The sequence below is a fragment of the Macaca nemestrina genome, chromosome 10 (genome assembly GCF_043159975.1).
Source record: "Macaca nemestrina isolate mMacNem1 chromosome 10, mMacNem.hap1, whole genome shotgun sequence".
NCBI lineage: Eukaryota > Metazoa > Chordata > Mammalia > Primates > Cercopithecidae > Macaca > Macaca nemestrina.
In genome coordinates this window covers 125954126-125980357 of record NC_092134.1, presented here as the reverse complement: position 1 = coordinate 125980357, position 26232 = coordinate 125954126, and the positions used below count along the sequence as shown (strand labels likewise).

The 26232-nt window shown below is 40.7% G+C and overlaps 1 protein-coding gene across 1 annotated transcript in view; it reads left to right on the top strand.

Moving 5' to 3' along the window:
* Positions 1–26232, top strand: part of LOC105481566 (deoxyribose-phosphate aldolase) — a 129612-nt gene that overhangs the window by 64752 nt on the left and 38628 nt on the right. The window lies entirely within an intron of this gene.

Genomic DNA, 26232 nt, shown 5'->3' with positions numbered 1-26232 from the left:
GCCACAATTTTTTTTAATGCTAATTTTATTATGGTACTGCTTGCTTAAAATTCCTTCAGTTGTTTCCCTTCCTCTTCATGGTAAAATGTACATTCGTAGATTCTTATTTTAAAAAGGTCTTTCCTAAGACCCTGGCTGTGCCTCTGCCATCTCATGTTCCCGTCACACCATGTTCTCCGGCCATGTAGAATTCCTTGCAGTTCTCTGCAGATGGTGCCATCCAACCTTTTGAGTCTTTGTACGTTCTGTGTCTGCCTCCTGCCTGGAATGCCTTTTGCCCAAATAACTCAACATCTTTGGGTTCTGCACAGGTACCACCTTTTTCAGGAATTATTTCCCCTGATACTGCTTCTCCCCCTACTGTTTGGCTCATTATCTCCTCTGTGTGTCCCCACAGCATTCAATTAAAAGCCCTGTCATATAACTTATCACATGACATTGTGATTGAGTGTTGAATTTCTAGGTGTCCTTCTAGGAGCCCTATATTTGGAGGAAGATACCTGGTTTCTCTGGTCTTGAATCTGGGCCAGCCATACTCTTAGGTACTTCTCGAGTGCTCTGTCAGGCCTAGCAGATCATTCCTTGGAACTCTACTGAAAATCAGCCTACTAGTCATCAGTGGTGTGGTTGGTCTGGTCACAGCTGCTGTATCTAGAAAATATCTGCACTTGTCATCTGAGAGCAAAATCTCGGAAAAACCTAAGGATGAGAAGGGATGGAACACTTTGAACAGTTGTTCGTCAGTGATGCTGGCATTTCAAAGCTTCATAGTAGAAGACTCACTGTGCCTCTTACAAACGTGGGAAAAGCCCCTTGGAGGCTACTTGGTGTGCAGGTAACCCCCCTTTTATGCTCCTTGCCAGCACAAGTGATTGTTAGCCCGGGTAACAAAGTAAAAGTTTGGAGACGAATAACAGCAGCCGCTTACAGTACATGCTTTGTGGTAGCCACACTGTTGGTTGTACTCATGAAGCTGAGGTACTCCTCAGGGTCACATCGCAGCCAATCTTGTGATATCTGTTACCCCAGCTGTTATCCTGGTCACAATGAAAGTGTATTCATTCTGGAGGTCAGCCAACCCTGTCCTAACCACAGCACCTACTACTCATGTGTCTGAAATTTATTCCCTCCAGTGGGTTCTTGGTCTCGCTGACTTCAAGAATAAAGTCGTGGACCCTCGCGGTGAGTGTTACAGCTCTTAAAGACGGTGTGTCCAGAGTTTGTTCCTTCAGATGTTCAGGTGTATCTGGAGTTTCTTCCTTTGGTGGGTTTGTGGTCTCGCTGACTTCAGGAGTGAAGCTGCAGACCTTTGCAGTGAATGTTACAGCTCTTAAAGTTGGTGCATCTGGAGTTGTTTGTTCCTTCCAGTGGGTTCGTGGTCTCGCTGACTTCAGGAGTGAAGCCACAGACCTTCGCAGTGAGTGTTATGACTTGTAAAGGTGGCACGTCCAGAGTTGTTTTCTCCTCCTGGTGTGTTCGTGGTCTTGCTGACTTCAGGAAGGAAGCCGCAGACCCTCACGGTGAGTGTTACAGCTCATAAAGCTAGTGCAGACGCAAAGAGTGAGCAGCAGCAAGATTTATTGTGAAGAGCAAAAGAACAAAGCTTCCACAGTGTGTAAGGGGACCTGAGCAGGTTGCCGCTGCTGGCTGGGGTGCCCAGCTTTTGTTCCCTTATTTGTCCCCGCCCATGTCCTGCTGATTGGTGTGCTTTTACAGAGTGCTGATTGGTGCATTTACAATCTTTTAGCTAGACACAGAGCACTGATTTGTGCATTTACAATCCTTTAGCTAGACGGAAATGTTCTCCAAGTCCCCACTCGACCCAGGAAGTCCAGCTGGCTTCACCTCTCCCACTCTAAACAGGATACCCCAACTGCTGTTGGGAATTGGGCGATGCCCGCTCTAGCTACTTCCTGCTGGATGGGGGTGAAGAAGGGGCCCTGAAATTGTAGTGTCCTCCAGAGGAGAACTCTTTAGGCCAGTGAAAGGGCCAGCGGGTCAGTCCAGGGGTCCTTGGTAGAAGTTGTTAGTTGAGCTCATTTGGGGTTCCATTTGTAAGACTGTAGTTTGATGGCCTTGATTCTAGAGGAAACAAATTTGACAAGGAGGTTAAAAATAAAGGGCCCAAAGGTGAGTAATAGCAAGATGGCTGTCACAGGACCTAGAAAGGGGAGAAGCCATGTCGCCCAACTCCAGAGGTTGGTATAAGAGTTTGAAAGGCGATGTCTGATTTCAGAAACCTTTTCCTATAAATGTCGGGTGGTATCTCGTACTATCCCTGACTGGTTAGTGTAAAAACAACACTCTTCCACTAAGAAGGTGCAGAATCCTCCTTTCTCAGCAGTGAAGAGGTCTAGGCCTTAGCGATTTTGGAGAGTCACTGCTGCCAAAGAGTCTATTTGGGATTGTAGAGTAAGAATAGATTTTGTTATTTCTTGCAAACTGTCTGAGGAATCCTTTGAGAGTGTGTGGTAGTAGGATAATACATGTTGCACTGTTAACTTTTAGCAAACTTTACTTTAGTTGAAAACTTTGTAAGTTTGGGATTTTAATTTTTCTTTGCTATTAATGAAACCTCCTTCAGTTCATATTAACTTAGAATTGGTATAGATGACTCCTTCCTGATTCTGTAAGTATTTTAAGATTTGGCTGAGTGCAAACAACTCGCAGGTTTGAGCAGACCAGTTATTAGGCAATTTTTCTAACTCTGCTTCTACAAGAGTTTCCTTATCAATTACTGAATACCCACTGTGTCTTTTTCCCTTAATTGCCTAGGAAGAACCATCTATTGTCCTGTCCTGAAGGGAGTTCCTCCTAGATCTGGTCGGACCTTTGTATGGTAATGAATTCTGATTTAGATCCCGTGGTAGGAAACCTGCTGGGTTAAGGATTTTTGATAGGAAGGCTATGGGTTGTCAGTGGCCTCAGTGCTTTTGGGCTACACTCTTGTTTACACTGACAACAAGGTGGTGTTGGAGTGTTATAGGGTTACAGAGAAGACCTTCAATTATCAATTATAGGTTTTAAATTTACCCTGGTTTTTAAAGGAATAGGGTATACTGTTTTTTCTTCACCACTTCTATCTCTCTCTCTCTCTGTCTCTGATTTCTTCTTTGTCTGTCTCTCTCTTTCTCTCTGACTCCCTCTTTGTCTCTTCCTGTCTTTCCTTCTTTGACTTTCTGTCTCTCTGTCTCTTCCTCTCTCTGTCTCTCTTTGACTCTTTCTTTGTCTCTGTCTCTTCCTCTGTCTTCTTCTCTTTGTCTCTCTGTTTCTTCCTCTCTCTCTTTCCTTCTGTCTTTGACTTTGTCTCTCTTTCTCTGTCTGTCTCTCTGTCTTTCCTCTCTGCTGGTTTTGGCAGTGTAAGACTGCCACCTCCTTGGGTTTTTGCACTGTGTGCAATAACTCCATGGTTTCCTTGTGGTATTTTATGGGGGTTCCCCCCAGAGGGTAGGAACTCCCTTTCTTTCCATATTGCAGCATGGGCACGCAGGATTAGATAAACATACTTGCTATCTGTATATACATTTATTCTTCTTCCCTTTCCCAGTTCTAATGCTCGGGCAAGTGCCACTAGTTCTGCCAACTGGGCGCTGGTCCCTGGGGGAAGAGGCTTACTTTCAAGTACTGTTACTATGGCATAACCTGCCCTTCGTATCCCATTCTCCACAAATGAACTTCCATCAGTATATAGGTTAAGGTCAGGATTAACTAAGGGGACTTCTAAGAGATCCTCTCGGGTGGCATAAGTCTGGACTATAATTTGTTGGCAGTCATGCTCTGTTGGTTCCCCATCCTCTGGGAGAAAAGTGACAGGGTTGAGGGCCACACAAGTACATATTTGAAGCACTGCTCCCTCAAGGAGTAGTACCTGGTGTCTGAGCAGGTGGTAGTCTGAGAGCCATAAACTTCCTTTGGCACCTAGTATGCCATTTACATCATGAGTAGTCCAGACAGTGAGGTCCTTTCCTTGTATTATTTTGATAGCCTCTGACACTAAAGACAGCCACCCCCACAACTACCCATAAACAGTGAGGCCAGCCTTTTCTACTATATCAGTTTCCTTACTTAGGTATGCCACTGGTTATGGGGTTGTCCCACGAGTCTGAGTAAGGACACCAAGAGCTGTTGCTGCTCTCTCTGTGACGTATAAAGAGAAGTTTTGTCCCATGGGAAGACTTAAGGCTGGAGCTTGAATTTGTTCCTTCCAGTGCCTAGACTTCAAGGTTGATTCCCTTCTCAAGCAGGGGACAACAAATGGGTAACTTGTTCCCCATATTCATGTAGATAATAGCTCCAGCCTTGGCTAATATATCCCTCCCTAAGACATAACAAGAAAGGCATGTGAAAAGAGAAAAGTCTCCCAATTACACCTGAGGAGGTGGGAGAAATACCTGGTTACAGGCTGTCCTAGGATTCCTTGGTTGGTAACGGACCTTGAGGACAGTTGTCTGGGATAGGAGATTAGCACTGAGAAGGCCAGGAGGAAGTCAATTTCCTGGCCCTCAATGGTTAAACGTACCCAGGGCTCAGTGAGGGTGATGACATGAGCTGGCGCTTGCCCTGGGCACCCTCAGTCCTGTTGTTGGATCATCTGGTTGTGGGCTTCTGGCCCAGAGAACCTTTGTCCTCTGAGGCAGTGCACCTTCCAGTGATTGCCTCGGCATAGTGGACATGGGCGAGGGGGCAACTTCTCATTGGACAATCTTTTTTAAAGTGTCCTTGCAAACCACACTGATAACAAGCCCCACCAGGTGATTGGCCTGCTCCATTTTCTGTCCTCTTTGAACCACCAAGGTTTGTATGTCTGAGGGCCATGACTAAGGCTGTGGTCTTTCTCTGATCTTACTTTTCCTTTTCCACCTGTTCCTCTTGGTCCCTATTATAGAACACTGAGGTTGCCAGGTTTAATAATGCCTCCACACAAGTATACATATGTAACAAACCTGCACGTTATGCACATGTACCCTAGAACTTAAAGTATAATAATAATAAAAAAAAATAATAATAATGCCTCCAGATTTTGTTCAGGGCCCAGGGCTCGCTTTTGGAACTTTCTTCTGATATCTGCAGCTGATTGGGTGATAAACTTATCTTTTAGAATCAATTGACCATTGAATGAGTCGGGTGACAGGTGAATATATTTTCTTAAGGCCTTCTGTAGCTGCTCGAGGAAGGCAGAAGGATTTTCTTCCTTTCTCTGAGTTATGGTGGACATCACTGAATAATTCATGGACTTTTTCCTAATTCTCCTTAGTCCTTGTAGAACACAGGTCAGCAGATATTTACGACTCCAGTCCCCGTGATCTGAGTCTAGATCCCAGTGGGGATCCATACTGGGGAAGGCTTGCTGAACAGAAGGGAATTTGTCCCTTTCTTCGGCCGTCATTCTATCATTTACTTGATTAAAATACCAGGTATCTCCAAACTCTCGGGCTGCAGCTAAAGCCGCATTCTTTTCATTAAAGGCCAGGGTTTGATCTAACAATAGCATGACATATCTCCATATGAGATTGAATGTTTGCCCTAGACCCTGTAGACATCTATGTACCTATCAGGATCATCTGAAAACTTCCCCAGGTCTGCTTTGATCTGCTTTAAATCAGAGAGGGAAAAGGGGACATGGTCCTGCTTTGGGTCAAATTCCCCTCACCCTACAGCTTGAAGGGGACATGACCAATAGCCTGGGGGTTCTTCTGGTCCCTTGGAGATTTCTTTGCTTGTTTCCTCCTGGGCAGGGGATATTAGAGGAGTCTTATCATTAATAGGAAGGGGAGCTATAGGGAGGCTAGGATATGGGGGTAAGTTGCGAGGTCCTCCTGTGGGATGTAAATTGCAAGCTTTGCATAGTTGTGTATTCTCCTTCAATGAACAGAAAGCTTGGACATAAGGTATTTCACTCCATTTGTCTTCCCTCTTACAGAAAAGATCAATCTGCAGGATAGTATTGTAGTTTATACTTCCCTCAGGTGGCTGTTTTTCCCCATCAGAGAGAGAATATTGGGGCCAGGCCGTAGTGCAGAAAAAATGAGTCACCTCTTTTTCAGGGTTTGTGGATCAAATTGGTCCCAGTGACTTAGCATGTATTTCAAGGGTGAGCCTGTTGATGCCTGAGTGTTTCCCATCTGAAAGACAGAACTGCCCGTGGTTTTGGATTGTTTGGCTCCCCCCCACCCAAGAACCTGCAACGGTCCCTGGACCCTGCTGATTGGAATAGTTGCGCTCACCGATGCAGCAGCAGAAACACTAGTTCTCCTCCTAGACCACAAGGAGGACTGAGAAAGGTCGGATTTAGTGGCCCTTATCGATGCATTCTTGAAAACCTGCACCTTTGCTTGTCCTCCTAGACCAAGAAGAGGAATGAAGAAACTCGATTTAGTGTCCCTTACCGATGCATTCTCGAAAAACTGTTAAGAGTCCTAAGTGTTCTCCTGTTAGTATTGGGACTTTACTCCTGTCCTATAAAGATGTTATGCCCCAAAAATGAAGTGGAGGTCCGTACTCTGATGGAGGGAGGGGATCTCCAGGGTTGGAAGAGTGATGCCTTTTGTCCTTACTTATATGATAGGAAAGATACCATTTCTGAAGCTCCCCATATCCTAGCTTCAGGAATAGCTTTTGTTAGGCCTGCTAGTCTGAGGAGGGATCCTAAAATTCTTGCTAAGATAGTCCCCCCAACCCCAACAGGGCTTTGGGCAAAAATTATGTCTTTCTGATTGGTGAGCCTGGGTGCCTAAAGAAGGGAACAGAGTCCTGAAGTTTATACTAGAAATCATTCTTACAGGAGAAACTAGAAAAGCACCAGAAACAGGGAGTGGTTTTTAGAAGCGGGACTAGCCCAGGAGAAGAGAGGCGAGAGGAAGTTTCTTTGGCAGGCATGAGGACCCAGGAGGCAAGGGTCAGGATGGATAGGATAGATGGGCGAGTCTCGCTTGGGTGACATGACTTTGAGAGTTCCACTCATGGCTGCAAGGTCAGACAACTTGTTGTGAGGATCCCGGGGCTGAATGACTTTCCTCTCTGTCAACCCTCAGCTTAGTCCAGAAGTACAGGAAAAGCGGAAGCTGGTTCCAGGCGAACCAACGCTCCCAACTCCGAAGAGTCGGGGGTTGTTAGAGAGCCCTTTTCCAGAAAGCCTGCCACCCGTGTCTTTAGTCCAGCGGCTGTGCTAGTCACTTTTAACTGGCCGACACATGCCCAATATTTAGCCCCCAAATTCTAAGGAAAAATAGGACAGAATAGCAAGTAAAAGGGGTCTGACGGTACTCACCACTTGGTGATTGTCACTTCATGGTCGCCAGAATGTGTCCGGAATTTATTCCCTCCGGTGGGTTCTTGGTCTCTCTGACTTCAAGAATGAAGCGGCAGACCTTCGCGGTGAGGGTTACAGTTCTGAAAGATGGTGAGTTGGAGTTTGTTCCTTCAGATGTTCAGATGTGTCCGGAGTTTCTTCCTTCCAGTGGGTTCGTGGTCTCGCTCACTTCAGGAATGAATCCGCAGACCCTCGTAGTGAGTGTTACAGCTCTTAAAGTTGGCGCGTCCGGAGTTGTTTGTTCCTCCCGATGGGCTCGTGGTCTCATGACTTCAGGAATGAAGCCATAGACCCTCGCGGTGAGTGTTACAGCTCATAAAGGTATTGTGGACCCAAAGTATGAGCAGCAGCAAGATTTATTATGAAGAGCAAAAGAACGAAGCTTCCACAGCATGGAAGGGGACCTGAGCAGGTTGCTGCTGCTGGCTGGAGTGGCCAGCTTTTATTCCCTTATTTGTCCCCGCCCACGTCCTGCTAATTGGTCCATTTTACAGAGCGCTGATTGGTCCATTTTACAGAGTGATGATTGATGCATTTTTACAGAGTGCTGATTGATGTGTTTACAAACCTTTAGCTAGACACAAAGCGCTGATTGGTGCGTTTTTACAGAGTGCTGATTGGTGCGTTTACAGTACTTTAGCAAGACACAGAGCACTGATTGGTGCATTTACAATCCTTTAGCTAGACAGAAACGTTTTCCCAAGTCTCCACTCGACCCAGGAAGTCCAGGTGGCTTCACCTCTCATGATATGAATATGGTATTAGGTCATCATGCTTTGGAAGCTCTGTCCCACCCTCCACCCATCCTCTCCACAGAACACAATGTGATTATAAACATGTCCCTTTATTTCTTCCTTCTGCTTGTTTCTCTGTTCATGTTGTTTATCCACTTCATTTCTTCATTTCAGCAGTGTTTATTGAGCACTTACTGTGAGTAATAAAACTGTATTCATGGTGTGCTTTACCAGGTACATTGAAATAATATTCCTTAGTCCTCACATCAGTCCTAGAGTGGAAGAAATCTAAGATTGTGTGACTTGCTTAAGGTCACAAAACTAATAAATAAACTGTATCACTATTTCAGCACCTGAGTCTTCTGGCTCCAGGTTTATTGCTGTTTCATTTGTAACACAGCTGTTTCCCAAGGCACATGCTAGATTTTATCATGAATGAAAGACACAATCTTTGTGAGGCATAATATATGAAAGCATGTAGCATACTTCCTGGCCTGTTTCCCAAGGCACATGCTAGATTTTATCATGAAGGAAAGACACAATCTTTGTGAGGCATAATATATGAAAGCATGTAGCATACTTCCTGGCCTGTAGTTTATACTTCCTACTCTGTTAAGAAGATATATAATAGAATTGAAGTATTAATTTTCAAGTATTTTTTATATTCTTGTCCCAAATTTTATATGTAACCTGCACAAAATAATCCCCCAAAAAGTAATTAAAAATTTTTTGACTAAATTCAGTATTCTACTTCTGTGGTGTTGTAAAATAAGTTTTTTTTTTTTGTTTTTTTTTTTTTTTTTTGAGACGGAGTCTGGCTCTGTCACCCAGGCTAGAGTGCAGTGGCGCGATCTCGGCTCACTGCAAGCTCCGCCTCCCGGGTTTACGCCATTCTCCTGCCTCAGCCTCCCGAGTAGCTGGGACTACAGGCACCCGCCACCTCGCCCGGCTAGTTTTTTGTATTTTTTAGTAGAGACAGGGTTTCACCGTGTTAGCCAGGATGGTCTCGATCTCCTGACCTCGTGATCCGCCCGTCTCGGCCTCCCAAAGTGCTGGGATTACAGGCTTGAGCCACCGCGCCCGGCCAAGTTTTTTTTTTTTTAAATCAATTTCATTGAGGCACATTTGCATTAAGTAAAATTCAGGTGTTATGTAGACAGTGTTATGAGTTTGGCAGTTTGCAAACACCTGTAACCACTACTCCCTTCAAGACAAAGAACATTTCCATCCTCCTAGAAATATCCTTTGTGTCCCTTTATAGTCATCTCCACTCAGTTCACCTGCCGTCCCTGCTGCAACCACGTTTCTACTATTATCACCATGCTTAGCTTTGCCAGTATTAGAACATTATCTAATCACATAGTGTGAACTCTTGTGCGCTTCATTTTTGGTTGTTTTTGCCCTCACTAAAAATAATAGATGGGAGATCTTAAGGAGTTTGCCTAGAAGTATTTCATTGTGTTAGTATACTGAGTTGCTAAAATTATTGACAAAATATTGTTTGTAATATGTTTTTCTATTCTCATATCTGTGGGATCTGTAGTTATATCTCTTTCTTTATTCCTGATGTTGGTCATTTTTGTTTCCTTTCCTGTTGTTATTTTTGTTTTCTTTCTTTCCCCTCTGCTTGTTCATGCTAGGGCTTTGCCAATTAATCTTTTTGAAGGGCCAATTTTTTATTTTGTTGTTTTTTTTTCCATTACTTTTTGGTTAAAGGTATTTTCTAATTTCCCTTGTGATATCTTTTGTTATTTAGAGTGTTATTTACAATGAGATATTTACTTTCCAAATATTTTGTGCTTTTATGGATATCCTATTGTTGCTTTATAATTTAAGATTCTGTTATCCTCAGAGAGTATCCATTGTAAGAATCTTTTGTCATTTGGAATTAACAGTTAATTTGTAGCTCATTTTATGGTTATATTTAGTTATATGCTTTAAATGCACTTAAAAGAATGTGTATTTCAGATATTAGAGCAAATGTCAGATCAAATTGGTTGATAATATTTTTCAGATCTAGTTTTGTTTTCTTCTTGGTCTACTGGTTCTATTTATTACTGAGAGAGTGTTAAAATCTCCAGACATTATCGTGGATTTGTCTGGTTATCCCTTTCGCCTGTCAGTTTTTTCATCGTGTATTTTGGAGCTCTCGTTATGTACATACACCTTTAGGATTATTATGTTTACCTGTTGAAGTAGCACATTTGTCATTATGAAACGTCCCTTTTTATCTCTGATACTAGTCCTTGTCTGAAGGTCTACTAATGATATTCATCTGGCCACACCAGCTTTCTTGTGTTTAATACTTGCATGGTATATATTTTTTCCATCTTTTTATTTTCAACTCATCTGTGGCTATATATTTAAAATGTATCTCTTGTAGGCATTTCTTTTCTAATCTAGTGTGACAGTTTATACTTTTTAGAGTGTTTTATTCATTGACATTTCATATAATTATTGATATGGTAGGAGTTAAGTCTGTCACCTTGCAAACTTTCTCCTACTTGTTTGAATCTATTTTTGTTTCCTCTTGCAACCTTTTGGGTTCATTAGCTCTTTTGTAACATTTTGTATCTTCTGTTGACTTTTTATCTAGAAACTCTTTGTACAAAATTTTTAAGTGGTTGCTGTAACAATGTGCATCCTTAATTTATCACAGTCTAATTAGAATTAATGTTGTTTCACTCTACATGTCACAAATGGAAGAACCTTACAACAGTTTAATTTACATCCTCATTGGTTCTTTGAGTTATTTTAGTATTCTTCTTTTCTATATATCTTACAAACCTCTTATTACAGTGATACGACTATTTTAACAGTCACTTGTCTGTTGAGGACATTAAGAAAGAAAAAACTAAGATAAGCTAGTATTTTATGTTTTCCCTAAATGTATCCCTTCAGTCTTTATTTCTTCCTACAAATATGAGTTTCCATCTTGTATAATTCAGTCTGGGAAGCTTCCACGGGTATTTTTTGCAGTACAGGTCTGCTGGTGATGAGTTCTTTCTGTTTTTTTTTTCATCTGAAAGTATCTTTATTTCACCCCCATGTTTTAAGGATAGTTTGCTGAATATAGAGGTCTGGGTTGAGCATTTTCTTATTTCGGCCTTTAAATAAATCATTCAATATCTTGGCATCCCATTTCTTCTGTTTCTTTGTATGTAACATCTTATCTTACTGTGGCTATGGTCAATCAATATTTTCCTTTTGTCTTTTTTTTTTTTTTTTTCCCCAGTAATTTGACCACGATCGACCTAAGCATGGTTTTCTTTTTATTTATCCTAAACTTTTCTGAGCTGCTTGGATTTGGAGTTTGATGTTTTCTATCAGTTTAGGACATTTTCAAAACCACATGTATATTTTTTTTGTTGTTTTTTTTTTGTTTTTTTTTTGAGACAGTCTGGCTCTGTCACCCAGACTGGAGTGTAATGGGGTGATCTCATCTCACTGCAATCTTAACCTCCTGAGTTTAAGTGACTCTACTGCCTCAGCCTCCCAAGTAGCTGGGATTACAGGCACGCACTGCCACACCTAGCTAATTTTTGTATTTTTAGTAGAGATAGGGTTTCACCATATTGGCCAGGTTGGCCTCAAACTCCTGAACTCAGGTGATTTGATTTGCCCACCTTGGCCTCCTAAAGTGCTGGGATTACAGGTGTAACCCACTGTGCCCAGCCCAAAACCATATTTTTAAATGCATCTTCTACCCCATTCTATTGGTCTTTCCTTCACAGACCCCAAGTACATGAGTGTTAGACTACTTGATATCCTATAGGTTACTGAGGTCCTGTTTGTTTTATTTTTAATCTTTTTTTCTTCTCTGTTCTCCTGATTGGTTACATGGATCTTTATTCAAGTTCTTTTGTCACAGGATCTTTAGGGTGTTGCTTTGCTAGTCAGAAACCTCCGTGTGCTTCTGCTTGAGTTTTGCTCCTGGCTGCTGGGCTTGTTCTGCCCACTTGGCCTGGCAGGCTGCACTTGGCTCACACTACTGGCCTGGATCCCACAGCTGCCGAGGGCAAGCCAGGCATGGAGTGGCAAGGGATGTGCGAGTGAGTGCATGCAAGGTCCGGCCACTACGCACAGCCAGGTGCATCAGCTGCAGCAGGGCAAGCAGCTCCAGATGCAGGCTCCCTGTGAGGCTGTGGCTGGACCGGATGTACCACAAGCAGCTTCCACTGCAGGCACCAGCATCTGGACAAGGGGAACATAATGATGCCCAAAAACTTGGAGACACCAGGAACCACAGAGCCCCAAAGAGGGTGTTACAGCATGTCACAGGCCTAGCTGGGGGAGCCCTGAAGTCTGGGCTCCCAGAAGAGCTGCCGCTCCTTCTTCCTTCTCATTACCTGCAATGTGGTGAGTTGGGGACGTGTTTCAGGCCTGTTGGTGTTACAGTTCTTTCAGTCCTGCCATTTGGTGGGTCCTGAGTTCTTGTCCTGTGTCCAGGAAGAATAAAGTACGTGGACAACTGGAGGGTGAGCAAGGCACAGAGGAGCTTCATTAAGCAACAGAACAGCTCTCAGGAGACCCAAAGCGAGTAGCTCCTTTCTGCAGGCAGGTCGTCCCAATAAGTGTCCAGCTCTCAGGGGAGAGGAAACCTGTAGTGGGTAGATGCTTTTTGCAGGCAGATCATCCCTGTGAGTGTCTGTGAATCTGACTGAGTCTGAGGTTTTTATGTGCTCAGAATGAAGGAAGTGCATGCTGATTGGTCCATGGGCAGCCATGGATGGGCCTGGAAAAAGCACTATCCGATTGCCTGAATGGTCATCAATGAAGTTCTCACTCCAGGCTGCCGCCTTCACCCAGACCTGGCAGCCTGGCTCCCAGGCTTCAGGCCATCCCTGGCTTGAAGGTGGGGCTTCACCAGGGACCCATCCCTTCCTGCCTAGGAACCTGTCTGCCTCCTGCTACCATCATCATGTCGTCCATGGCACCCAGGCTGTTCACACTGAGGGGCGCCTGCAGGCCCGCACCAAGCTTCCGTCAGCCCCTCGGCCTTTCTCCTATGCTTGTTGTCACCCAAAGTCCAAAGGGGGACCAAGGTGGGACGCTGGCGTGTCAGCGCTGCCCTGAACGCGTGCACACTCAGCCAGGTTGTGGCAGCACCCAGGCTCAGCCACAACTTTGCTCCACACTGGAGCAGGCGCCAGGAGCAGGGAGAGGCCAAAGAGTGGGACCAGGTACTTCTGAGCCTGCAGGGGTAAAAGGCTTTCCAGGCTCCTAAGAGCACAGGGTTGCCTGGGTCTGGAGATGTGGCTGGGTGACTGCAGCTGCCCCTGGGAGCATGGGACTCCTGCCCTACCAACATGGTAGAGGGTGGGGCTCCAACCTGTTCCTAGCCCTCACTAGCTCCACGGAGTGCGCAGCCCCAGCCATGCCGCCCCCGCTGCAGCTGGCGTCCCCACCGCGACTGCTTCAGACAGGCCACTGCTGCCATCACTTTGATCCTTGTTTTCTATTTCAGATCAGCTTTTAAGCCCATCCAGCGAAATGTATCCTGCTGTACATTTTTAGTTTAGTATTTCCATTTGATTCTTTTTTATGATTTTTATTTCTCTACTGACATGTCCCCACTTTTTCACTGGTTGAGATCATATTTTTCATTAAGTACTTAAGTATATTTGTAATAGCTGATTTAAAGCCTTATGTGCTAATTTGTACAGCTGGGTTATTTCAAGGGTCTGTATTTTGAGCTTTTAATTTTTTAGTGCCTGAGTTTTATTGTTATTTATAGCAGGAGGGCAAGTCTGGTGACATTCTGTTATGTCTGTTATTCTTCTCTGTTTTTGTTTTCCCATTAATTTAGAATCAGAATCTCAAAGGGAAACGTTTGTCATTACATTCGTAATTTGTTTTATATTTTTTGTAGCCATTTAGATTATGGCCAAAAAGAAATTCTTTGAAGAGAGACCAGGTAGCGATGACCTAACTATGTTATGTATTATACACCATTGCAAGTAAAATTCTGTTAACCAGCTTTGGTCAGCTAAATGTTAGTAGTCTAAACTGTAAGGATTATTGGTTTAATCTTGTTTAGAAATCTTTCAACATGTTTTGGAGGAAGGAACACAGTCAGTAAGAAAACCAGAACTCTTGTTCTATCTTGCATATTTTGTGACCTTGAACAAATAAATTAATCTGGTTATCAATTCAAATGCAGCAAGGTATGTGAATGCTTCATAAACTGTAAATGAAGTACTTTGCAAGTTATTGAAAAACAATAGTATACCTTCCTTCTCCATCTTGTGTCAATAAGAAAGGAAACATAATGAAATCTTTTTTTTCCTATATTCTTACAAGGCATTATTTAGAGCATAACCTTTCAAAACCATTTGGTGTAGCTGTAGGGGAGACAAATGACATTGAGCTGGATTTCTTTCTGTCCGGATCCCAAAGCTTACTATATTAGCAGAATTGTTCAATGAATCTTATATTTGAACTTACTTTGCTAACACTTGCCTCTGTATTCAAAAAGAAAGGTATAAAAAGAATGATTAATTGAGAATCATAATTAGATGTGGTCCAGTTAATTATATGTTTATGGTACACTACTTTCCATGTTTATTTTTTTATTTTTAACTTTTAAGTTCAGGGGTACAAGTACAGGTTTGTTACATAGGTAAACCTGTGTCATGGGGGTTTGTTGTACAGATTATTTCATTACCCAGATGTTAATCCTAGTATCCATTCGTTGTTTTTTTCTGATCCTCTTCCTCCTTCCACCCTCCACACTCCGAAAGGCCCCAGTGTCTGTTATTCTCCTTGATGTGTCCATGTGTTCTCATCATTTAGCTCCCACTTGTAAGTGAGAGCATTTGGTATTTGGTTTTCTGTTTCTGTGTCAGTTTGCTAAGGATAATGGCCTCCAGCTCCATCCATGTCCCTGCAAAGGATATGATCTCATTCTTTTTTTATGGCTGCATAGTGGTCCATGGTACATACATGCACCACATTTTCTTTATCGAATCTGTCATTGATAGGCATTTAGATGGATTCTATGTCTTTGTTATTGTGAATAGTGCTGCAGTGAACATATGCATACGTGTGTCTTTACGATAGAATGATTTATATCCTTTTGGGTATATTCACAGTAATGGAATTCCTGGATTGAATGGTCTTTAGGTCTTTGAGGAATCGCCATATTGTTTTCCACAATGGCTGAACTAATTTACACTCCCACCAACAGTGTAAAATAGGTCCTTTTTCTCCACAACCTTGCCGGCATTTGTTATTTTTTGACTTCTTGATTGTAACCATTCTGACTGGTGTGAGATGGTATCTCATTGTGGTTTTGATTTGCATTTCTCTAATAATCAGTGATATTGAACTTTTTTTCATAATTGTTGGCCACATGTATGTCTTCTTTTGAAAAGTGCCCATTCATATCCTTTGCCTACTTTTTAATGGGGTTGTTTGCTTTTTCTTGTAAATTTGTTTAAGTTCCTTAGAGATGCTGGAAGTTAGACCTTTGTTGGATGCATAGTTTGCAAAAATGTTCTCCCATTCTGTAGGTTGTCTGTTTACTCTGTTGATAGTTTCTTTTTCAGTCATGTCTATGTAACAGTTCTTTTAAGTTTTTTATTTTGGACGCCATAGCAGCAACATCAGCTCTTCAGACATGTACCTAAATAAAAATCTTTTAACTGGCAGTCACTTAATCAGCAGCTATAATTATCCAGAACCAAGGCAGGAACCAGAAACAAATAAAAGCATTTTAAATAGATGAAAAATATATAATCTAATCTATAATACAACAACGTCATCATAGCTAAAGTTTTTTGAGCATTTACTGTGAGTTGGACAGTGTTTCGAGGATCTATGCACATTTACATTTAATCTTCACAGCAACCCTATGAAGTAGGAACTCTTATATGATACTATTAGAATATTAGTCAGAAAGATCTTTTTGCTGTTGTTCTATATGGTCATTGTTGGTGTTTGGAAACATTCCAGGTACTTCTGTCTTTGTTTTACCAGTTCCTCTCTCTGTTACAGCTTTGTCCCCACTCCTTGGCCATTTTAAAAGATTTAAATAAAATTTCTGTACTCTGTCAAACCTCCTATTGATCATGCAAAGGCAGAATTAATTGATCATGCTGTTATACTCTTAGGACAATTGTAAATACCAGTAGCATTTGTAACATAGTATCAGCATCAATTGTTTTACCTCTTAGATTTTTTTTTTCCCCCAAAACTGTGATCTTCCCTGAGGCTAAGGACCGCACCTTCCTTAACTGTATTCCTCTGCAATTAACTATCAAGCCTGGCATATAGTAGAGCCTAATAATATATTTCCATATACACCAATGAATGAGTGAAAGAGAGAAAAAAGAAATAAGGAAAAGTGAAAAGAGGCAAAGAGAAATTTGAAAATTTAGATGCCTCTTTCCAGATGTGCCAAAATCTTGTAGAGTTTGAACATGTTATTTTAGAGAGAAACTTTTATTTTAGTTGAACAAAAAGAGAGATAGTTTATATTTTAACAAGGATATTGTATTTCTAAAGCAGTGTAAGACATTACAAGGATACTAATGATCTGTAAGAATGTGGAGATAGATCTGGAGGCAAGGAAGAACCAGGGAGAACTTTTTGCTTTGGTTTTGGGGTTGAAGAAAAATTGATCTTCCATGTACATTAGTGGAAATGTGATGAGGGAAGTACAAAGACAGGAGGAACTAAAGTAGGAGCAAACAATTTGAAGGGTGTATAATCAGAGAAGAAAAAAGAGAGCTATACTTTTTTTCATTGAACAATCCAAGAACAAGATGATAGGAAATAAGATAGGGAAACATGCTTACAGAAAAGAGAAGTCTAAAGCAGGTCAATCTACTGCTAAGGGATTTCAGCCCAGCAAATGCACACATTAAGAATAATGCCAGAATGTAGAAAAGTGGCTTTATCTTTCAGTAGCGGTGGACTGTTCGCATACACGCAACAGCTAACAAGCTCCGCTCTGAAGTTATTCTAGACCTTATCTTTGGAAATAATGCAGGCATGATAACTAAGGTTGGAGTAGAAAAGCACTAAAGATGCAATCATAATGTCATCAGGTTTGAATTGCTGATGAAGATCTGTGGGAAGAGTACTAACACAAAAATATGGGGCTTGAGAAAAGCAGACCTTGAAGGAATACAAAATGAGTTTTGAACTTGGCTGGAATTTTGCAACGTGTAGAAAATGAAACATGAAAAAGGTAGAATCCAGGGGAGGGAACATTCAAAATTCAACCCAATAAGATCAAAGTAATACAGAAACAATGAGAGGAAGCAGAGAAATAAGAGAATATATGGGAAGCCGTTAAAAAATAAAATAAAGGGGAAAAGTAGTGGAAAACTTGCTATGACTGAATGAAACCAAAACACTAAAAAAATGCAGTGATTAACAGCAAATTAATATCTAAGATTTTAAAAAATATATTTTTGAAAATTTATATATGCATCGAAGAGTAAATGGCAATGTCAATTTATTTTTCTAAAGATTGTCACAAGTCACATGGAGTCCCTCATCTTAGGCTGCAAGTCTTTGTATACTCAAGGAGTATTGATCCGGATGGCACATCTAGACTCCTGTGGTGTTGTGGCCTTATTTTTTTTTTTTTTTTTTTTAAGTAAGGTCTTGTCTTTCATAGGAAAAAGCATTTAATTTATGAAAAAGTAGGCTACAACTGAAAGTCATCACTGGGGAAAGCATTAAGACCATAGTTTGTATTGGGTTAAGAGATAAAAGATTTAAAGTGTAAATTTATTTACAGTTCCTTAAACTAGCCCTGGAAATTAGACTACTTATAGGGTGAAAACTAATTAACTTGCTATCTCATCCATGGAATAGATTTAAATTCAGGTCCCCAAGCAAAAATTTTATAGTTTACCCCCACCTGGCCCCTCGCTGTCTGTTGTTGAGTGGAAAACACAGAGCTCTGCAGAGGAAAGAAGTTACCATGTTTTCTGGCTTCCCAGCAATGCAGGAACTACTGATGGTGTATTTTGGTACATGCATATCCTTCTAAACAAAAGGTACATGCATATGCTTCTAAAGAAAAGGTTGTATCATTTTGGTACATGCATATCCTTCTAAACAAAAGGTTGAGTATGTGACATACATTTAAACATAAAAAATTTTCTTTGTTTCTTCATGGTTGGCCTTCTGTGAAGAAAGAAAAGGAGAAAGAGAAAAGAAAAAGTTTGTAAGCTTAGTTTTTTTATGTGGCATTTATACTGGTCTGTGTAAAATTTTACTGTATGAAATTGTGAAAAATGTAGCCCAACATATTCCAAAATCACAGAACTGCTTCCTGCAGACCTAGTTTGCCTAGAAAAATTCACAGGTGCAAAGGCTGGTACATAGTAAGTGCCTGGGACGTGCTTACTGATAGATTCAGATATCACGCATATATATACAGGGACATCAATAGATATATTTGTAATCAACTTATATAAAAACCAATTTTTAAATAAAGCTGTATTTTCCCATTAAACATTAAGGGATTTTATTTTCTAAGTGAAATTGTGGCACATGACATAGAGGCTAGACCTGTGTTCACATGTCTGAGATTCTGTTATTCCTTTATCTGTAATTCCTAACATTTTAACTCTTGGTTATTTATTCCTTAATGTCTGTGCCACATAGTTACTGATCGGTTAGAAAATTCTTAAAATGGTGGGAATTGGAATCCTTGAATGGATCCCTCAGTATATTGTACCAGGTAGATGCTTGATTATGCATATTTATTGAATGAATAAATGAAAAAAGAGTAATGAATCATGTGAAGTTGGTAGTTTATAAATTCTTTCTGCAGTAATCCCAAGAGGGAGGGAGGGAGGAGAGGTATCTTATTATCATCTTTTAGTAGATGAAAACCTGAAGCTCAGATGTTAAGTGGCTAGACCAAGGCTACACACTGAGTAAGTGGCAGAATTTTCTGAAGAACTTTTGACTCTAAACGCCATGCTTTTATTAATGCGCAATCCTGCTCTCTATCCTGCAATTGGTCTTTATAACAGATAATATTTACAAGCTGTGCTTAACTTTTGGAGGCACAGATGTATTTCTAGAGGCCCTGAATGAGATTGTATGTTGCACTTTACTTTTCTATCGAGGGCAAGAGAAGGAAAACATAATGGTAAGGTGTTTCTATAGAGAGGCAAGGTGTTTGCAGAAATTTATAGGGGTTGGTGAACATGAAATCAATATTTAAAAAAAATGACAGCACGCCCAGGGTATGATTGGCCCACAGTAACTATGATTGGCCCACAGTAACTCCTTGTTGAAAAGAAAAGGTAGGGTGCCCAGAGCTAAAATATCTCTTCTCAGGCAGCTTCCACTGTTTTTTGTGTTTACCTGCTCTGTTGATGTCCATGTAGTGATGCACTTAGAAAATTAACCAGGGTTGTGATACAACTGCCACTTGAGTTCTGTCCTTTTTTTTTTTTTTCCCAGATTCTCTTACCTAGGGTGCCGAGAGAACAACTAGGGAGTGACAAGAAAATCAGATCTTTCTCTTTTCCACCTGATGGAGGAGTAGGAGAGATGTCAAAGCTGAAGACAGTCTGAAAATGGAGGAACAGAGTAGGGAGGATGAAAGGGGTATAGGAGAATGGAAGTGGTATCAGAATATTTAGAGGGAAGTCACAGCACAGGATGAGATACATTGAACCCTTCTCATGAAGAGTGGTTGGAAAGAAAGTGGACATCTAATTAGTAAGAGGAAAATCTTTGGGGTTGTAATACTATGTTCAAATACTTGCAAGATTTTCCTGATAAAGGAAGATTTTTCTCTGTTAACTCAAAGTAGTAGGACTAGGACCAAATTTTAGACATTGTGGGAAGATGGCTTTTGAGCTAGTTATTATAGGAAGAATTTCGTCAGTGTCTGAATCACCTGGAAATTGGATGCGCCACATCAGGAGGTAGATGTTCGAGACATAGGCTGAATGAGCCTGATGGAGCTACACTAAAACAGACTCAGCAAACATTAGAGATGCCTTGTCTTTCAGAGTTTATGTGATTCTGTGCAGAAGAGAAAATTATTTTATACGCGCACACACACACACACAGAGCGTGTATGTGTGTGTGTAATTTAAGAGTAGATTACAATCCAGTATATGCAGGGCCCCAAAATATAGAATACACGGGAAAAGAGGAGTGTATTAGTTTCCTAGGCTTGCTGTAACAGAGTACCACAAACTAGATGGCCTTAAGCAACAGAAATGTATTCTTATGGTTCTGGAGACCAGAAGCCCGCAGTCAGGGTGTCAGCAGACTTATGCTCCCTCTGAAACCTGTAGGCAAGCCATTCTTGCTTATTGTGGCTTCTGGTGTTTGCCAGCAATGCTTGACGTACCTTGGCTTTAGATGGATCACTCCAGTCTCTGCCTCTGTCACTAGATGGCTGTATTCCCTTGGTGTGTCTCTGTCTGTGTCTCTTCTCCTCTTCTCATAAGGAAACCAGTCATGTAATGGCCCACCTTACTCAATAAGACCTTATCTTAACTAATAACATCATCAGTGGACCTCTTGCCAAATAAGGTCTCTTCCTGAGGTATTGAGGGGTGAGATTTTGACGTTTCTTTTTGGGGGATATAATTCAAAGCAAGGAGAAATAGGATTCTTGCTCTATGGTCTTCTTATTTTCTGTTAAGAAGACCTGAAGAAGTTAGAGAAAAATATTTTGACTCAAACCCAGCAAACTTGAATTCAGGTACAAAAGATTGATTTTTCCCTCTCAGCAAGGTTGGATGGTTTTGTGGATAGGGGAAATCTAGTAGATATTAAATATTTTTATCTGCAAAAAGCATTTGGTAAGGTTCTCAATGGGAGATTAATGGCTAAAATAAAGAATGAGGCATTAGGAGATAAATTTGCTTATGAGCAAGAGACAGATAGTAACAGTAGAAGGAAATACTTTTTAGATTGGAAAGGAGTGACATATAGCACAAGCCAGGAATCAGTTTTGGGACCTATGGGTTTTTCACTTTATTTTTATTGGACTTTGTAATAAAAATACAGATCTTCAAACAGTCCAAGACAGAGTGAGTAATACTACAAGCATCAGTAATCAAAAGTTATTCTCTATCATAAACTAAATGACTGATAATAAATACTGACACAAGACTACACAATGTACCATAATATTATAAAATGGAGCAGGCGATTCTCTTGTGTTCTCTTTTCCTCTGCATGAGTGAATATTTCTTTATTTGCTTTTTAGAAAAAATATTTGCAGGCTTCTAACATTACTTTATAAGCCAAATGAATGAAAAAAATGATTTTTCTTTAAATTTGGAAAGATATGTTAACAGGAAAAAATTGGTTGAAGCAAGACAAAGGTTATATTGCCATCACTAGAATAAAGAAATGAGGGACCCTGTGTGTTAAATTGCTCAGCAAGCTGTTCGGTAAAAATACTTGAGTTAGGGGGCATTCTTGAAATCATCAGCTTATTCTGCAGTCATGACTTTAATGGAAGCCTATGCAAAAAAGTCATTGTTAGAATGAGGAAACTACGTATCTAAAGACAGGGAAATATAGCATGGAACTTTTTTCTCTTCTTTTTTTAAATTTTAACGTGGCTCTTAAAAAAAGCCATAAAATCCATTGATTGTATATGTAACGTTTAGTCTGCCCAGCAGCTAGTAAATTATGTGGAGAACATACTTTTCAAATTGAACTTTTGCCTGTCACCCCTTTTGTCAGAAATCACTAAAAGGTGTTTACAAATTCATTGCCTTTTCCCCATTATTTGTACATTGTCAGATATAAGCCAAGAGAAAGAGAGCAAATAAACATTTGAAAGTTAACTCAGAGAAATTGCAAATGCTTAGAAAACTATAAAAATTATAAAGTACAAAGAAGCTTCATTAACCTCAAACCTCTCATTTTGCAGGTGAGTAAACTGAGATCCAGAAAGGTCAAATTCATAAGAAATTTGCCTGAGGACAAATAACTAAAGTCAAAACACAGAGTCTAGAACAAGGTTCTCAACCTGGGCTGCACATTAGAGTTTCCTGACAAGCTTCTTTAATGAACTGTTGCAATGATCTTCCTACCAGAGATTCTGATTTCAGTGGTCATGAACAGAACCAAGGAAATTCATACTTTGAAAAACATGCATTTTAAAACTTCTCCAGGTGCTTCTGCTGTGTGGGCAGGAATGAGAACCTCTGATCTAGGATCTAGCTTTCCCGATGTTAACACAGGAATTTTATGTATGTATGTATGTATTTATTTATTTAGAGATAGAGTCTAGCTCTGTCACCCAGGCTGGAGTGAATGACCTGATCTCGGCTCACAGCAACCCCCGCCTTCCGGGTTCAAGTGATTCTCCTGCCTCAGCCTCCCGAGTAGCTGGGATTACAGGCATGCGCCACCTCACCCGGCTAATTTTCTGTTTTTAGTAGAGATGGGGTTTCTTCATGTTGGCCAGGCTGGTCTCGAACTTCTGATCTTAGGTGATCCGCCCGCCTCAGCTTCCCAAAGTACTGGGATTACAGGTGTGAGCCACCACACCCGGCCTAACACAGGAAGTCTTTCAACTCACATTTGTAGTTCAGAGATTACTTTAAAGAACTTCAAATTCTGAGGTAGGAAGCACCTTTAGCATAGGCAGTCCACAGTTAACAAACCAATTGTTCTAGTAGTTATTTTCATTGCAGTGTGCTTATTTGGACCGCTGAACTTAAATCCGCAAAGAAACAAGATTGTATCTTGTTGTTTGGTCTCTAGGCCAGCCCCGAGATTAGCGTACAGAATAACTGAAATGTAGCCCTGTGTCAGTTGCACTGTAGGTCCTAACCAGTGCATGTACAGTGTTTTTCTAAGAGCAAGAATTTATATTTTTAATTTAGGTCTCTCAGGACATTTTAAATTCTTGTACCGTTTTGATAGTGCTATCAAGATTTCTCCTCCTTTCATCTTCAACATATTAGATTTAGGATTTGAATAGGGAGTTCCCCAATTCCAAACTGGGTTGGGGAATGGGAGGAAATGAGGAATGGAGGGATGGTGAGGGCTGGAGGGAAGACTGAGGCACTATGGGAGAGAGGAGGAGGCCAGTCAAGAACAGAAGGGCCAGGGTTCTTTGCCGTCAGTACCTGGGGATATTTCTTTCCCTCGAATGGGTTCATCCAAGTATTTGATGAAGGCATAATGTTTATCAGACACTATTCTAGGCTTTGGAGGAGGATTAGAAGAGAGAATGGAAAGAGTAAAGTACGCATAAATTCCTGGCCTTAAAAAAGTGACATTATCTCTTAGTGTGGTGAAGAAGTGAAAAATAGGGTTTCTGATTTGTCATTTTGGGAAAGCAGGCGATGTGGGGACACGTTTTCCAAGCACTGCAGGAACACAGCTTACCTTCTCTGGAGGAGTCATAGAAGAATTCACAAAGCAAGTGGCATTTGTATAGGAGTCGTTAGGTGCAGATACAGAGGAAGGCATTTCGGGCTGAGAGTCACTGGCTCTTTTATACAGAGATGTGAAAAAACATGTCATGGTGAGAAAGCTGGTCTGGTTGGGCTGGAGAGTAAATGGAAAGTGGCAGGAGAGGCGGGGATAAAGCTAGTAAATAGCTTGGAGTTTAAGGCCATGCTAAAGAACTGAAGTTTCCTGTTTGGGGGTATAGAAAGTTTTTAGCCTGAGAAATGAATACTTGAGTAGCTCATTCATCCATTTATTCATTCAGTTGTTAGAATTTATTGGAAGTTTGCTGTATGTCAGACACTTTATGGATGACATAGATTGGATGACATGGATGACATAGATGACATGGATGACATGGATGACATGGATGACAAAGATTATTACGACACCCTCAATCCAGACGCTTTGTAGAAGCGGAGCAGTGATCGGATTTTCATTTTAGGGACATAACCTTTGGGCAATGTGTTTAGGTTGGAGACAGGAAGGCCATTAGGAAGCTGCAGTAACACTTCAGCTGACCATTACGAACTGCTGAACTGAGATGCAACGCAGTGGGTATGGAGCAGGGTAGATGCCTGTGGGACATATCAGGGGGGCAAAATTGATAGTGCTTGGTGAGTGATTGCATGCTGAGCAGGAAGGGGAGGGTAGACCCAACTCCTAATGGTGCCCTTTGTCAGGATAGGGAATTTAGGAGGACGAAGTCTTTTTCCCAGCCCAGGAACCAGCATCTCTGTTTCCATTTATAAGACTTGCACCCATTTATTCTATTATTGGTTTATTGCAGAACATAGCATAGTCTAACTGCTTTTCCTCTACTTTTCTGTTCTTGCAACAAGGAAAAAAATACTAATATTTTTAAGGAAATCTGATGAAGGCTATGAAGGTGGAAAGAAAGGCTATTTTTTGGTTTAGAAAACATTAGCAAGATAAAACATGTAAATCAAAATGGAGAACTAATACATTTGTTTTAGTGATTCAGGAGGAAAAGGAAATTCATGCTTTCACTTGAATTATCAGGATGATGCTTTGCTTTACGAGTGACCTAAGAATGAGTGTTATAGTATGCTTTTTGTAAAAAATTTATCACCAACTGGGGCATTGAAAGTAAGTTTCCTATGTTACACAGCTGCTAAATTGGGCAGGGACAACAGAGGAGGCACTGAATAGTCAATGAAATTGGAAAGAATTTAGATCATCCATGTCACACAAAGCCAGCGAAGGCTGTTTGTTGAATGTTATGGCTTGATAACATTGGCTTGATATTAACATTCTAGTGAATAATTAAAATATTCCTGTTTATTTTTTAATAAAAAGAAAAAGCATGTATGTTACCTCAGAGTCTGTAATGATACCTGTAGTCGCATCCATCAGATGTTGAATTTTTTTTTTTACTAGGATTGTAGAGTAGATAACTTAGATCATTAAAAAGCAGATTTTTTTTCTGCCTTTTTCTGCATTCTTATTTTACAGTATTCAATATGCCATTCAAAACTATAAAATAAAAATTCTTAAAACTGCTCTGAGACATTTTCATTATAGTCAGTATTTTCTAAATTGAATGGTTATTAAATACATTTTTCTGCCAAAATTATTTTTGAAGTACATGTATCATTTTCATTTTCTGTCCATAAATGCATACCCAGGCAGAACTAATACTCTATTTCTTCCTGCTGAAATTCAGGCTCCCCTTAGAGGATGGGTTAGTAGGTGCAGCAAACCACCATGGCACACGTATACCTATGTAACAAACCTGCACATTCTGCACATTTATCCCATTTTTTTTTTAGAAGAAATAAAAAAAACAATTCAGGCTCCCATGAGGTGATCAGGTACTTCTTTATAATTGAATATACTTTTCAGCTAAACCCGCCCCTTTCCACTGACTGTTGTTTTCTTTGGTTGTTCCTTCAGGCCTAGAGTGGAAAAGTTTGGTGTTTTATTCAAGACAATTGACTCAGAGAAAAGAACAACTCACACAGAGACCAGCAAGAGATTCGTGCTCAGTAACAAAGAGAGAGTCATACAGACTTTTGTGGAGCCATGGTCTTAGGTCTGTGTGATGTGTTTGATGCTCTGCAAGGTGGTCAGTTTACAGGGTGACCAGACACCACCAATTTCTGGAGGATCTGCCTGAATTTATATCCACTAGATATTAGTAACAGGCTTAGTAGAAGAGTTGGAATAAAATTGCAACTGAGGAAGGACAAGAATAAATGGTATCAGAGGAGAAATTTTCCCAGGAAGGCGAGGTCATGAGTTAGGAGAATACTAAGACCGAATGCTCTGTCTCCTGCTTCCCTGAGTCAGAAGCGGCGGGCACGCTAGAGGAAGCAGCATTTTGCTGGAGACTTTGTTGAGAAGTCAGATGCTTTGGGAGCTTAGAAAGGAAACAAACCCCAATGTGGACTTTTCAGACAAAATATTACTTTCTTTGCCTAATCAAGTAAAGTTAGGATAATGATTACCAGGCACTTTGTAACAGCAAGGTTATTCTAAACTCTAAATTGTTTGCTAGAGAAATTACAAATGTAGAAAGAAATACCACATAGGACCCAATGTATATAACCGCTAGTTAAATGTGGCTCTCATCTGTTACCAGGAACTAGCAAGAACTGTGGCAGAGAAATTAAGAATGCCCTCGCTCCTCACTGCCGCACTACAGGGTTTTTCCTTTTTCTCTCCTTTTTTTAAAAATTTTTATTTTTATTTATTAAAATTGTATATATTTACAACATACAATGTGATATTTTGATAGACATTGTGAAA